The following is a 15,754-nucleotide window of genomic DNA, read 5'->3' as shown; positions in this document are numbered from 1 at the left end:
ATATTGCTGTTCATTTCACTTGGAATCTGCAGACTAATATAAACAGTGGCCCGCTCATTTCTTCCCAAACACAGTTCAGTGTTTTAGCCTAGGATGTAACACTGCAGTTTTGTCACAGAGCAACAATAAAACATGAGGACCTGCACTAAAGCAACTCTGCACAGAAACAATCATGCTGCCCCTGGGAAAAAGAGGCATTATTTGCAAACACTAGGATTGATGCAGTAACTTATTCATTGGAGAAGTGACAGGGTAGGAGCAAGAAAAGGAGGAACTCTCTTTGTTTCTACAAGAGGCTGCTGAGAACAAACTCTGTGTCCAGTCTACACTCCCAATTACAAGAAGGACAGGGTGTGATCCCTGAGGCCCAGTAGCAAGGACTGGATTGTGTCCAAACTGCTAACCCCTAGATCTCACTGGCTGTGTCCACACTACATAGCATTTAGCCCACGATGTCTGCTGGGTTACTGTAGCCCTAGGACACAAATTTACTTTTTTCTCCCCAGTTCACAGTGTCTGAAATAAACTGAACCATTATGCAGTGCAGCAGTGGTTTTGCTACAGCACAAGACTAAGGGTAGATGTTATGTGCCACAGCCTGTGACACGAGGGTATGTGCAGGTATTTGAAGTTGCAATGCCTTTGGGCTAGCTTTGGAAGATTAGATAGGGCCAAGAATGGAGTCTGGTCCTGGCTTGTGACTGCCTTTTGAGTGTGGTCCTTGGAGCAAACTGTCCCCAGACCACTCCTGTGCTTTGTCTTGGAAAGAGCCGTTTGGAGCAGGCAGGTAACACTTTAGCAGTTTGGATATTCAGGGGTCCAGTGCATGAGAGAGATCCCTGGCCCTCTCATTTAGCGATACAAATGTACCTGTATGTCTGCAGTGAGAGCCATATTTATAGGTTTTTCAAAGGTGAGAGACAGCAAGACTGTTAGAATTGAAAAAGTTACACTTGAAAATGAAAGGTTACCAAAACCTTTCAAGTCATTATTTCTTCTTGCTCTGCAGTTACTATTGGACTTCTACCTAAATGATCTTTCTTGTCATGTCTTCTCTCCCTTGAGCTCTCTGAACCCACCGTTAACACCCTCCTCCTTTACCTTTTCCCCGCAAGGGCCTTTAATTCTGTACCGGTTATGTTCTTCCCAGTTTCCTTCCTTGCCTTTTTCCAGAAGAGGCTTTTTATTAACCTTTTGGGATCTTAGGGCTGACCCACTTTATGGCTCATTGACCAGTTCTCATTCCTTGAGTTCTTTCTCAGAGAAACTCACGTCTGTTTTCCTTTAATTGCAAATCTTTTATGATTCTCTCAAACTTCCTGCATGAAAAACACTTGAATGCTTTCCAGCAGCACAGATCTTTCAAAGCACAGATCTACCAGCATGGGTTATTCTTATTTACAAGTAAGGCCACTAAACTTGAGGAAATGACTTAAGAAAGAAAAAGTATTACCCAAATTAAGACCATCTAAATCTAGTTCTTAATTCTCTATTTTTTTCTTGAAATACAAAAATTCTTACTTATGCATTTTATGTGTTTAACGCAATTGTCCCTTAAAACAATGATCCGATTCAGCAATCCCACCCATCTTTAGAGCTATTACATACAATATGAAATTGCCATTTAGAGACTCCTATTGACCATGTGTACACAGCTTATATAGTATGAAAATACTTGGAGATGCAATTATTGAAAACAAACAATGGGGGAAAATGTGTATTACATTGGACCTAAGTTTTAACAAAATTATTGATTTTTGTGGATGTACTGATATTTACATTTTTATCATCTGAGGAGGGAATCTAACTTCTGAAAAATGAGCCACAGCATTTGAACAAACAAGAGCATTGTGTTCTTCCTGAGGGAAATCTACTGCCCTCTGCTTCTTCCATATTAGTAAATACAATTCAGTTATTTAAGTACTCAGCACAGGACTCTGCCTCATCCAAAATGTAATTATTTTCTGCAGCTTATTCCCTGCAGCAGTGCTAAAGCATACAGCAGATTTTCATACAGCAATCACGGTATAATAGTCTCAACAGCACTTTCCATTACTACTCTGTCAAATCTCAAAACCTTTCCTGGTGATTTAAGAAACATTTATTACTATTGCACTTCACAAACAGAAAAATTAAGGCACCAAAGAAATGCAGCTTGTCCACCTGGCAAATCAGAAGACATGCAGGAAACTCGGTGGAGATTTCCTGACAACCAGAAGTAGCTTTCTGAAGTAGAGCAGATCATGTTTCTTCCTGAGACAAACGCCAGTTTCAACTAATAACTATCTCTGTGGGTATCCAGAGTGTGAAGCTGTGTAGTTGTTCTTAATGCTCACAAGCCTCAGCAAAGCTCACCAACTTCAGATATTCAGGGGGCTACCAAATGGCAGAAAAGAATAAAAAAATCACAAGGGAAAATTAAGAATCAGTTTTTTTAAGGTGAATATGTAATAAGGAATTCCGTTGCTGGCTGCCAACTTCAGCCTTACTGCAGGGGCATATGACTGACAAATTACAATTCAGTAAGTAAAGATACAAAACTTCTGCAGCAATTTCCATTCTGTGTGGTGGAGGTATTAAAAGGTTGGTCTTAAATATCTGCAAGCTGTTTCTGATCTCCATAAATCATGCCATCACTTTGAAAACAGGATGTATGCTTCAGAGTAAAGTAAAACAAACAGACTGATTTAACACAACAGCGGCAGCAAATCGCCCCTGACAGCGGAGTATTTTTCAAATAACCCTCTATCCAAAGACAGCAAAGTACAAAGATAGGAGAATTAGAGAGGAACTTCTGCTTGGAATGACTCTTGCCTGAATAACACCTTACCTTTAAAGTTTCCACAGCATCATATCCATTTTACATGGCAAACTACGACCAAGACTAACTTAATTTTCTTGTTTGCCGATGCTCATTTCCACATATTCATCAGCATGCCCTGCATGTTTCATGCATCTAAGTATTCTCCAAAACTTGGGAACATTTCTGCCTGAGCATTTGCAACCTGGGGGTTTGTATTTAGAATCATATATATTATATGTACAGAAGAACTTGGAAGTACATTACCCTTATTATTTCACTGACACTAACTCTGAAAACTTTTTCTAGTTTCTACGATTTCTGAACATTCCCTACAGTGTACTACAGTTTTCTCAGGCTTTTCAGACTGACTTAAACAGAAATCCCCCCGAATCGCTCAGCCTCGCCTAAGGACAAGGCTTTTGCCATCTCCAAAGAGCCCATTTTCACTGAACATGCTTTATCCCTTTTGGTACCAGACATAAACATTTGTTGCATGCATTGCTTCAGCAGAGTAACAACTCGGTTACTGACCCACCATCTGAAGCAGCTGCTTTCAGCTGCTCCTAGCTGTGGCGGAGCCAGACCCAGCACTGAGAAGAGGAAGCCTGCTGGACTTCCACTGGCCTCAGTAACCTCGCTCCTTACTTTGAGGATATCTTTTTTCAGTTGAGAACGAATAAACCAGGGAGGGGAAAAACTGGATTTCAAAAAGGAGTCAGGTGAGAGAAGGATGGTGGGAAAGAGAACCTGAGTCTTTCAAGTCAGAGGATACAAATATAAGCACTGACATTGCCAGCATTTGTGAAGGCAAATTGTCCCGTTCACTTTAGGGGGGCTGATCACATAGAAACAGCAATCAGAAGAGAACAACTTGGGCTACCCAATGCTGCAGGCAAAGAAGAAAGAGGTGGACTGCTGCCTAACCATGCGTACACTCCCAGCCCTACCAAATAAAACCCAAGGTCTGCTGATCCTGCTGGTCTTGGCACCCTGCATGAAACAAATGGATCTCTTCTTTGAAGATCCCTCTTCTGTTCAGTAATGCTCAGCTAAGATGAGCGAATTCTCTAAATGACTGCCTGCTGTATTTGAATAAAGAAGAAATGCTGCCACTCAGTAATAAAGAAGGATGCTTAAAGAAAAGAAAGGAATAGGCACATCTGACTCTCTAGGCACGAGAAAGGCACCGGTACTGGTCCAAAGAGCAAAAACTGGGTGAAGTTAGTGCCAACCAAAAAGACAGAGCAGCACACAGGAGGCCCTAAGAGGCTTAAATTGCATATTTAGAAGTTATTTCTTGATGAGATTGACTCCTGCTTCCTATGTCTAATAGTTTATTTCTGTCTTCACACTCTATTCGGTGAGTGTTAAAGACTTCTTGGTGTTGCAGGCTTTCTCTTTAGGATATCTGGCAAACTGCAGATATAGCAAAGCAGAAGCTGAGGGCTCCAGCAAGTTTTTCCCTGTCAGATGTCCCACACCTGTGAAGTCAACCAGCAAAGATCCAGGCATATGCTATTCAACATGAATGGGCTACAATACCTGATACTTTTATTACTGCATACCTTGCAACCTCTAAAAAGTGACTTTTCAAGGTTGGCATCAGGATTGCTTGAAAACAGCCAAGAAGCTACAATATCACAAAGGAAGCAAAAGCTCACCACAAAGGATGTACCTATGCAGCCAAAGCTTACGTTAAAGGAGGTTGTGCAGCTCCGCAGGGATATTTCAAAATAGAAACAGAGCTTGGACAAACTCAAACACCTAGCATGACAGAGTCCAGTGGTTGACGAGAACGTCTTGCCTGACAACGCGTCAAGGCTTACACGTTGAAAGTGAGACAAACAACTGACTCCTACCACAGAGCTTTTTGAAGCAATCTGCTGCAGACTCTTTCTCAAAGAAAGCTGTTCCCTTCCTGCTCCCCCACCTCTCCCCCACCGTCACACTGTAGCTAACACACCCTGTCTTTCAGGTTGGAGATGGTGCTCACTATCAACCATTATTAACTACTTCGTAGATTTTCGAGGCTGTGGTGGGTGGGAGTTTACACAGGCCATGCTGGCAGGGGAACCGCAGGACCCGACCCTGGCACACTCTACTTCTTCCAGTACAACTTCACACTCAGGCTTTTTCCACCATGCTCCGGTACAGAAAAGTAACAACAGCACCCTCCACTGGCCCCTGCCATAAAGACACCTGCAGTAAAGGGGCTGATCAAAGCTTCTGCTAGACCTGTTACATTAAATCTAGAGAAATACACCTTTTTACTAAACATACTAATAGGTCATGTTCTCTGTACGTGGCCTCCAGCTGCCTCCAGTCACTACACACACACGTATGTTAAAAGCAGGGGCAATGACTAGAAAGCTTATGCACAGAAAGAGCACTTAATTTCAGTGCTAATAACAAGATTAATAAATTATGTTACCATATATGAAAATATATATTTCCCAGAGTAATCTTAATTAGCACTTTAGTTATAGTACCAACCTTATTTGGGAGCTTGCGATGAAAAGTTAAATTGGGTATTATCATAGTCATATTTTTTACTCCAAAACTTCTGGCCATTGAATATGTGCTAAATTCAAACAAAAAAAAGGACAATCTAAGCCACTGTGCACGAGGAAGATGGTGTCTGTGTGTGTGAGAGCTTGCAAAGAATGTCTTTCATTTGATCCAGAAGTAGTAAATAGTGACTCTCTGTGATTAAGCACATTCAGCATATTCTAACTTGTCTTTTTTTTGAAGATCACCTGTAAATTATTGATCTAAAAATCTTTATTTCATGTAGTTACAGAAACTCTTTAGCCATATTGAGGTATACAATAATAAAAACACAAAGGTCAGTACTGAAAATAATGGTATACCTAAACCAGTTCATGATCTGATTATATATTTATGTTTGGGGGGACATTTTCTTTCTTTTTAGAATATGTACATTCATGCAGTTTATTTTATTTTAGAGGTTGCTCCTGCAGAGTAGCAGTGATTCCAAGATCCAGCTGACATGAATATTTGATTCCGATTACTCTTACCAATTACATAACCAAAAATACCTAGACTGAAACTGGGAAAGGTCATTTATAGCCATTATATTTGCTTACTGTAACTACATGCAATTTCGACACTTATGTGGAACTTAAATGGATAGACTGCATTTGAAATATGCTTTCCAAGATCATGTGAGTGGATAGACACAGAACACATATGCAATGACTAGATTAATTCTTACCACGAATTCCTGGACACCCTGATCATGTGTAAGAATTCGCATTGGATTAGATCTTCAGCCAGTATATTATACAAACTTGAGTGAAATCAATATATACAGTGACTTCAACTAAGAAAGCAATCATAGTTTCCAAGACAGAAATACACCCCCCTAAGCTGGGGGATAAAATCAGTGTTATCTGTCTCTGCCCCAAAAGACAAGTGGTGCAACTGACAGTAAATTTACCTATTCCACTTCTAGTGATGCTCAAGCGTCTTTCTAACAATCTGGCAGCATGTAGGTTCTTACAGAATTTAGAAATTCCCAGATTTGGTATTACCAAAGCTAATAAAAAAAAGCCTTATATAATTGCTTAAATGTAAAAAATTATGAAAAATGTGGTTGAAGCTAATAAAAGCAAAAAATATACAAAGAAAGCTAACACACACAGTCAGACTGTTAAGTCTATATAGAATCATTTAGTTTGGAAAAGACCTTTAAGATCATCAAGTCCAACCGTTGACCTGGCACTGCCAAGTCCAACACTAAACCATGTCCCTAAGCACCACACCTACACGTCTTTCAAATACCTCCACGGATGGTGACTCCACCACTTCCCTGGGCAGCCTGTTCCTAATGCTTGACAACCCTTTTGGTGAAGAAATTTTTCCTGATATCCAATCTAAACCTCCCCTGGCACAACTTGAGGCCATTTCCTCTCATCCTGTCTCTTGTTACCTGGGAGAAGAGACCAACACCAGCCTTGCTACAACCTCCTTTCAGGTAGTTGTAGAGAGCGATAAGGTATCCCCTGAGCCTCCTTTTCTCCAGGCTAAACAACCCCAGTTCCCAGCAGAATCCCCCTGAAAGGATGGAATTTTTAACTGCTTTGCATAGACAGGTATCTATCACAAAATGCAATAGAGACGTTTGTATCTTCTTCTCATTAATCTGTGTATTTTACAGTTAATTAAAAATGGCTGAGAATTTTCCGTGGTCTCTGTATTTGTCAATCACTGTGTTTTCAATAGAAAGTACAGAAGAAGAGGTAGTTGCTTTACTTTTTAGCAAAGATTTTTTTTCCAAAATATACCCCATTTCTTCTAACATTAAATTAACTTTTGATATACCACTTTTATAAAGTGGATATGGGCTTTTATAAAGAGGATATACTGTGCGAATAACTAGCTTCACGTTTTCACATTTTTTTTAATAAAAATCACTTTCTTTGTAAAAAGTCCTGCAAACTGAACAAATGAAAATAATTTACATTTAGTGTGGCTTAATAAAAACATTTGGAAGACTGATTTTTTCTTGTGCAACTGATTTTTATAGAGCTCTATGGGGGAAATCGACCGTCCCTCCCAATTGACTTCTGACTACCAGATCACACTGCCTTTTTTATTGAAAACTTTCTCTGAAGTGACTGTTTTGCTTCTCTTAACTAAAAATTACTCATAGACATAAACACAATAAAATAGGTAGGCCATTAGAACAGATTTGATAAGATCCTAACTAAATTACAACCAAAGCTGTCTGAAGATACAGACAGAGGCTTGCATATCCTACCCTTGAAGACAGAGTCCTGGAAATTCCTTCTTCTTCATATCTTTATACTCTTTTGCCATGTCTTTGAACACAGGACACACTTTCAGCAAGGTGCAAGAAATGGCCTACGGCCGTAGGCCTCATAAGACTACAGTTTTATACTTGTGGTTCTCTACAATTGGTATTCTCAAAAACCCCCAATACTTACATATGACACCTGATGTCACCAACCTGAGAAACAATTGGGACAACCAGGCCCAACATATGACAATCCCAACAAGCATTGTCAATTAGTTAAAATCACTTTTGATTTTAGCTTTGTCATTGATGCCACTGACTGAGGTCTCTTCAGTACATCTCTCACACTTAAACTGACAAATTAGGTTACGCACATCTCAAAATGTTTCATACTGATTAATCAGACTCAAATTCAGCTGCTCAGTTTCCTTCATTAAGGTAGTTAGAAATTCTGTATATTTTTTCTATTCATTGATCAAGTGGCTGTACCACCTTTGCCTACCTGATATTTAGACGTTCATTACTTTTTAAAAAACCTGGGCCAACAAAGTGTGAAAAATAAAACAGAAGACAGCAGTTTCTGATGAAACATTCTCTGCAATGGCATAGTTAAAGCAAATACAGCTGCACACAGGAACACATCTCTTAAAATGTTTTAATAGCAAAAATGATGTAAGTCCTTTTACTGCAATGTTGTCTGTTCTATAAGAGGACTGGAAATTTGCCATTGTATTATACTGGATTTTGCTCCAAAATAAACTACAGCCAGCGCAGCTGGAGGTGACAGAAGTATGTCCAGGATAAATACCTACTCCCTGCCCTCCATCCCAGCTGTTAAATGATTCTATCCCTTTTCCTTTCACAGCACATAGCACTGGACAGTTTCTACCCTCTCCTCTCTGAGAAGCTCCTTAGCTCTCCTCATCCTGTAGTTACGAAGACCTGATACGCCCTTATGCAAACCCTTATTTTACCAAGCCCCAATTCGCATATATCTTACACCCTACTAACAACTATATCAGTTCCTAACAACTCTGGTTCCTCCTAGAACACTTGTTGCATTACCAGTCTGTTCTCTGAATGCAGCAAGGATCCTGGGAGAAAAGCAATCACTATAAGTAACACCAAAAAGCACTAGCAAAAGGGTTCAAACAAAACTTCCACTGACAACCTTAATTCCACCATTTCCTAATATTTACATAGTTAATATCTGATTACTTAATAATTATACATTATAATTTATTATCTAGTTACACATTATATTTATATTTAATAATAATGTAGTGTATTAATATAGCTAGATGTCTTTATCATTATGATTTATTATAAATGTATTATGAAACATGATTATTAATGAATTATAATTGTAGTTAAGATGCTTATTTAATATAACAAACTTATATAGACACAGGTTTATGAAAAGAAATGAAAAAGACAAAGTTTTTGCTGTCCACATGATAATATCATTAAGAACTTGCTCATGAGAATTTTACAAAAATTCCCCAAACGTTAAGAGATCTGCATAGCACTTACTTTCTCCAAGCAGCCTCTCTTTAATGTAGTTCCTGTAATAACATCTGCAGCTCTGTTTCTTCAAACTTTCTCCTTTCCTCTTTTTTCACTATTTTTTTCACACTTTTTACCGTCCTCTGCTCCACCCACTAGGGCAATTTATTCAGCTGGGCCGTTTGAAGTCTAATGCATTTAATGTTCTGTCACAGTATAAACAAACATAAATAGTTGGCATGATTATTAAATTCATGAAATGATCATCTCTTATTTTACTGTGTTAGAAACAAAAGCAGTTCCATTTACAAGTGTACAACATATTCTTGGCACTTTTCCCCCAATAAAACCAACATTTTCTTAAGCCAGCTACTATTAACTTTATTTTTCACATAAATGTATTTTAATGATGTTGAGGAGGAGATAAAGCTCAATTGATTTCTGCAACTGAGCCACAGTTCATTAACAAATAAAACCCTGCAGAAGCCATCAGAACAAAGAAAAGAGCAGGATACTGCTGGCTACTGCTTTGCCACAGGGGTAAATCCGGAAAAGCTGCTGGTCTGGACAGGAAACCGCCTGGCTAAATGCTGCTGCCTGAAGGACATGAACCTGTGTAACTTCTGCTGTTCCTCTTTCAGGGGAGTTTTATGAAGAAAACAGGCGTCTTCACAGGCAAGTATTACAGAAAAGCAGATGCCCTCTAGGACACAGCGAGCTGGAGGGGAAAGTGAGCAGCTGCAACCCCATCTCACCGTGTCCTTCTCAGGTCATCACCAGGAAGGAGTCAATGGCCTGCCGAGCCCCCAGCTCCCATGTAACTCTGAATGCTGTATGTACACACGTGGCAGCTTTAACAAACAATAAAATAAGCGACCCGCAGCACATGGGTTAGATCCCTCGTACCCTGCGGGGTCGGGGACGAGGCAGCTGCTGAGGTAACTGCGCGGCACCGACCCTCGCACCCGGGGGGACCCGCCGGCCCGGGCAGGCCGTGTGCTGCCCGGCCGCCTGCCCCCAGCCCAGCTCCGCTTCTGCCCTCAACTTTGTGAGGGGAAGTTGTTGCCCCCGCCCTGCCAGCCCTACTAATAATAACGATTGAAAAAAAAACCCCACAAACAGAGTTTAAAGCCGGCAACAAGCAGCTGGTAAAACCTTTCCCATTTCTCATTTTCTTCTCCCAGAGCCGTGCCCGGTTTTCAGCACATGAAGCGGCCACGTTTGCAGAGCGGCATGCCGGCAGCCAAGCCCGGCTACCCCGTCGGGCCCGAGCCGCCCCCGCCGCCCGCCCACCGCCGGTTCCAGCCGGTCCCGGCCGGCGCTGCGGCCTTGGCGCTGCGCCACTAGGGGGCGCGGTGGTGCCGGAGGGACGTGGCCGGGCCGGGCGGCGCAGCGCGCGGGGCCTGAGGGAAGGGCCCCGCGGGGCCCGCCGGCCGCCCGCCCACCGCCGCTCCTTGTCCTCAGGGCCCGGGGCTGCCTTCGTGCCTCAGCCTCCCGCCGTGGCCCTGCGCCTCGGGGCGAGACGGGTGTGGCGTCGTGGCCACTCCCAGAGGCTATGAGCGAGCCCTCCCTGCCCCTTGCTGTTGGCAGAAGGGGACAGAGGGCCGGTGGCTCGAGGTGAGGGGTCCCAGGCTGTTTCGCCTCCTTTCTGCTGACGGAGGGGCACCTTGGAGGGGGTGAGGGTGCTGCCCAGACCCGGGGGCTGTAGGTGACACCCTTCTGCTCCACCAGGTAAGGTGCCAAGTGTTCCTCCACTTGAACCTGGAGGAGCTACCAGAGTCCTTCACCCACCGGTGTAGGCTGACAGCTTGTACAAATCATATGGCAGCAGGAAAGTAACAGCATAAATACGCACATAAAAAAATAGGATACAACATACAAATGATACACGCATAGAGGGCAAGGAAGGGTGCTGTTGGCTGAACCTTGTGTGTTAAATGTTGAATGCAAATTTGCTGCAAGGGTTTGTTTGCTATTTGGTTTTAGCCCAGGAGTTACATTTGTCTCTCAGGTCTTTGCAGATGTCAGTACAGATTCACTAATGATCAAAGAAACCTCATCCTGTGGAAATTCATCCCTGAGCTGTAGGTTTGACACGTAGCTCAGGAATTTGCTGTTCCTCTGCACAGCTACATCACCTTGCAGTCCCAAACACGATCCTTTGCTTCCAGCCACCCTGGTTACCCGTTTCCACCCTGTTTTTATATCCCAGAAAGGCCAGACTGGAGTTCTGTAGGCCTCTCACCAACAAAAATGTCTTCATCACTACTCCAAGGATGGCCCTACAGCTGAAAAGTTTCTGCAGTGACCATTCAGAGGGCAGCCTTGCCAAACACAGTTTAGGAAAGTGAGGAAACATCAAGTTTCTCTGACCGTCTGTGAGCCCACTTTCTAACATTGCATAGTCCTCTGAGCTAGTATGGATGTCAGCACCAACTGGAGTAGATGTTGCATACTGGAGTTAAAAACCCTCTCCAGGCATTAACCTGAGAAGGATTCAGTAAGATTCAGGGCTTTTTTCTTCCACAGCTGAATTCTCAGCACCTTGGACGAGCAGATAGTCAGGGCTGAAGCACATGATTTCTAACATGGGGCTTTATTAGCTGTGAGCCAGGTGCTTCGTATTGTCTTAAGTATCAGAAGCCAAGGGAAGAAAAGTAATTAACACCCTGTGCTGGATGTGGCTAAAATAATCCGTATTTAAATGGGCTTTTATTTTTTACTCATCAAGGTTCTTGTGAAGAGAAGATGTGTTCCCTGCCAGGATGTGTCATAGATGGTATAAAACCCCAGACACTGGGCCGAGTGATCTTTAGCACTCAAATCCACCTCTCTGTTGTCAGTCCACGTCTAGTCTGCCGTGCTTTTCTAGTCAGCTCATACCCAGCTGACTGATATATCTAAGGGAATCCCCACTGAAGGGAAATACCTAACTGCTTTAGTTCCTCTTTTATGGGTTTTTCCAGTGCAGGGTGGGGAGGGGTGCAAAGAAGGGGGTAAACCGTAAGTCAAAGAAAGCAGAGAAGGCTAGCGAAGGAAAGAATATATTCTACTTGAGCTAACATGGATTTAATGTATCCTCCTGCGTTATGGAGGCATCCAGGAAACTGAAGGCTGCGAAGAATGATTTAAACAGTGAAAAGCAACAAAAACCCTTTTCAATGCTTTTTAATCTTAGATCTACAGATTGCTGAATCTTGTTTTAAACCCCAAGGAACGTGCAGCATGGACAGAAATTTCAGGGTATTCAAGACTTTCTTACCAGTCTGGAATGCAGAGTGCATCTCCAAGCTTGAGTCTCCTCCTATTGTGTGTTGTGCAATGGGGAAGTCTGCAGGAGAGCCTGAAATCTATGTATAACCACCCTAATAGAGGCAAAACTCCAAAATGAAACAAAGGCACTGGTGTTCTGCTGCTTCTGTTTCACAGAATCTGTCTCTTTCCATCTTCTGTTCACTGAGTAACATATTTAATTCTTCTGGAAAATTTTCTTCTGGTCAAGTATTGGCTGAAATTATGAAATCACAGTTTTCTTACTTTAAAGCTACCTGCATTACTCTGATTAGTTTGTGCGGGTGAGTTCCTGCCCTTGATGCATAGGCATTACTTTATTTGAAGCCAACGGAAGCTTTGGCTGCCTTAAGGATTATGGGTTAAGGCCCTACATTTGTGCTGTTGTACGCCACTGCATGACCTAAATGAGATTAGAATAATAAATCCTGATTTGTTATGAGGGCTTTATTTAGACATGTTTTGAGTATGAGGTCTGTGTCAGGATTAATAGTGAAATCTAACATGCCCAGGCACAGAGAAAGCCCAACAATGAAAGGACATTTTTTCCCTTGAGAAAACTGGTTCCCAGCCCTCTGTTTGGCTTTTGCCAGGGTTGTTAAATGTTGAATGGCACAGAGACGCTGGAGCCCAAAGATGGTGACGTAGTCCATGACTTGGAGATGAGCCCACACCAAGTGAAGGACAGAAGTATTCCATCAGCAGTATGCTCCGCAATGCATTGACATTCAACAAGCTTCAAATATAAGGTATTCAGAATCCAAAGACGAATGAGAAATTACAGTTACAGGATATACTGGCTAGTTCATCCATCATGTTGAGCAGGCACTAGTTTGGGTGCCTGCCCTGCAGTTAAATCAGATTCCTGAACCTATTCCAAGGGAATGTCCATTCCTTTCAGCATCCCAGCTACCACCTCTCATCAAGAAACCTGACATCTTGTCATGTAATGCACCAAATTGCAGTGGCCTAAGTATTAGACTCAGAAGGTGTGTGCTTACACCACGTAGTTAAATTTCTCTATTGTAATAGCCACGTTACTAAAGGCTTCAGAGGAATTTGCCTTTCCAAAAAATTATTTAAACTGAAGTGAGTGGACCGCAAGGATGTGAACTGGTATTTCTGCAGGACACAAAATGAAGAGAGAGGACGTGTAAGTGTTGTGACAAATTCAGGTGAATTAAATCATCATGAATTCCACAGTATCTCTACCTTTTGTCTAATTCAAAGAGTCTTAATACTCCCACTCTCCACTAGTTGACAGATCTTGTTTAACAGCAGATTTCTGTCCCACTTGTTTTTTTGAGTAGAAATAGCAAGAATTATTTCCTTCAAAATATTGTTAACTTTTGTAATTGTAGGCCTAATGGTCTGTGGAGCAAAAGAAGATGTTGAACCAGAATACCATTTTGTTTTTCTTTGGTTTGACAAGAGGCCTGCCTATCCAGCAACCTCTCCTGGTATGTCTCAGTTGGGGTGGAACTGGATGGACTGGCCTCTCACAATTTTTCAGATAACTTTAGGGAAAAGCAACTTCTGAAGAAGGACAGACTTTAAGGTCCAGCTATGATACTTTGCTCAGTACTTGAGGTTTAAACCATGAGAGCCACGTTTTTGTAAGAAACACAATCCAAGAAACCATGAAACCTCAAAAGAATGAAAAGCCTGCCAGTGTAACTGAGGACAGACTCTCTGGACTACCACAGTATAAAATCAAACACGAAGATGGTTGAGTATCTAACAAAATCTTAAATTACTTTATTTTCCTCACTTCCTAGAAGTGCTCCTTTCTGCAAAGGACTAAAGTCCTTTCTAAAAGACTTTTTGAAGTACACACTAGTGAGAGTCATTAGGTGCAGAGTGATTTAGCGTAATCTGATTCACTAACAGTCTTGCCAGCAAATTCCTTAACTGCAAGTGACATCAAAGGTGAGAACTCTAGACCTCTCTGCTCATGAGCAGGGCAGCAGTTCAACTTGCAGAATCCAGATACTTTATGTTATCTGCTTTTGTTCATTTCAAGTCAAATAGCAGTGGGACAGCCTAGCTAAGAAACTTTTTGAACCCTTGAGCTCCACTCAAGTTTATTCCTTTGGACAATGACCTTTAGAAAGAAAACAGTAACACAAACAAATTGCCTGGAATTGTCCAACATCCCTAGACAGCAGCAGGAGTGTGTTGAAGACCAAACAGCATCTGAACTTTGTAAGCACTGGAGAGCTGCACGGGAAGTTTGGTCTATTAAAAAGTTTCTTGTAATGCTGCAATGCAGTTTCCGAACCAGCCTTTGCTCACCTGCTGACAAGGACACACGTCTGTGATACAGTCTGTGTGACCACTGTTCTTTGCTGTCCCTCAGCAGCACCTGACCAAGGGAGCAGCAGCTTGCTTTGGCTGTTTGCAACATGCTGCCCACGAAGCGTGAGTTGGCAGTCACATCCACAGGGGCACTAGAGGAAACCAGCAGTTTGTTGAGTGGAAATGGATTCCTGCTTCTCTGTACATTTTATAGTATACATCAGGCATGTGGCAGTCTTAAAATCCTGGTGGTTTTGCTGATGGCATGCCATGGAAGCCTTTACCCTCATTTAGCAGGTTAAAGTCTTATAGCACAAGCTGTGAAGAGTTGTTATAGGTCACTGATAAAAAGCAAAAGAGTGCTTATGGCCACCGTGGGTTAATGTTAGCCACAAGCATAATCAGAGAGTTTGTGCTGAGAGCAGAGAGGTGGTGTGTAACCCACTGAATTTATTATCACTGTACTCTGGCCCCTAGATAGTGCATGTGTGCACTGGGGTTGCGGAGACCGAGAGATGTATAAGGCAGGCCTATTAGTGGAACTAGGAAAGGCTGGGTTTTCCTTGTCTGCTAGAAGGAAGTATGTATCACTCTAGGGGAGATGTTTTCCTGATCTGGGCGACGGAGCCATCTGTAGTATGTATTGAAATATATTTTGGTTTATCTATTCTATTTGTTATACATTTTGTCTAAACTCCTGTCCAGGCCCTTTATCTTCCCCATCTTTGCCTGATGAACGTGATGGCCTGAGTACAGACAGCTTCGCTGACAAACTTGCTTCAGTAACTGCTCAGTTTTCCATGTTCTACCCTGGTATAGAGTCAATGTTACTTTTTTTTCCAGGAAATGTGCAGGGTCTAGGAGCAGGTGCTAATTTAAAACTAAGTCCAAGTTTATTTATGTTGAAGCCATAAAATTCTCTTTCTGTGCAAACTATGACATACCTCTGTATGTGTACATGATTTTTAGTGCTTGTACATTTCTTATCCTCTCTCCTCTTTCCCATCATTCATTGTATGTTTTATGTATTTCTATATGTCATCAAATTGACACAGCCACTCGGTGCTGTGTATCAC

This window comes from Nyctibius grandis, chromosome 1 (genome assembly GCF_013368605.1).
Source record: "Nyctibius grandis isolate bNycGra1 chromosome 1, bNycGra1.pri, whole genome shotgun sequence".
In the NCBI taxonomy this organism is placed as follows: domain Eukaryota; kingdom Metazoa; phylum Chordata; class Aves; order Nyctibiiformes; family Nyctibiidae; genus Nyctibius; species Nyctibius grandis.
The sequence above is the reverse complement of the archived record's forward strand: the minus strand, read 5'-3'. Positions refer to the sequence as shown.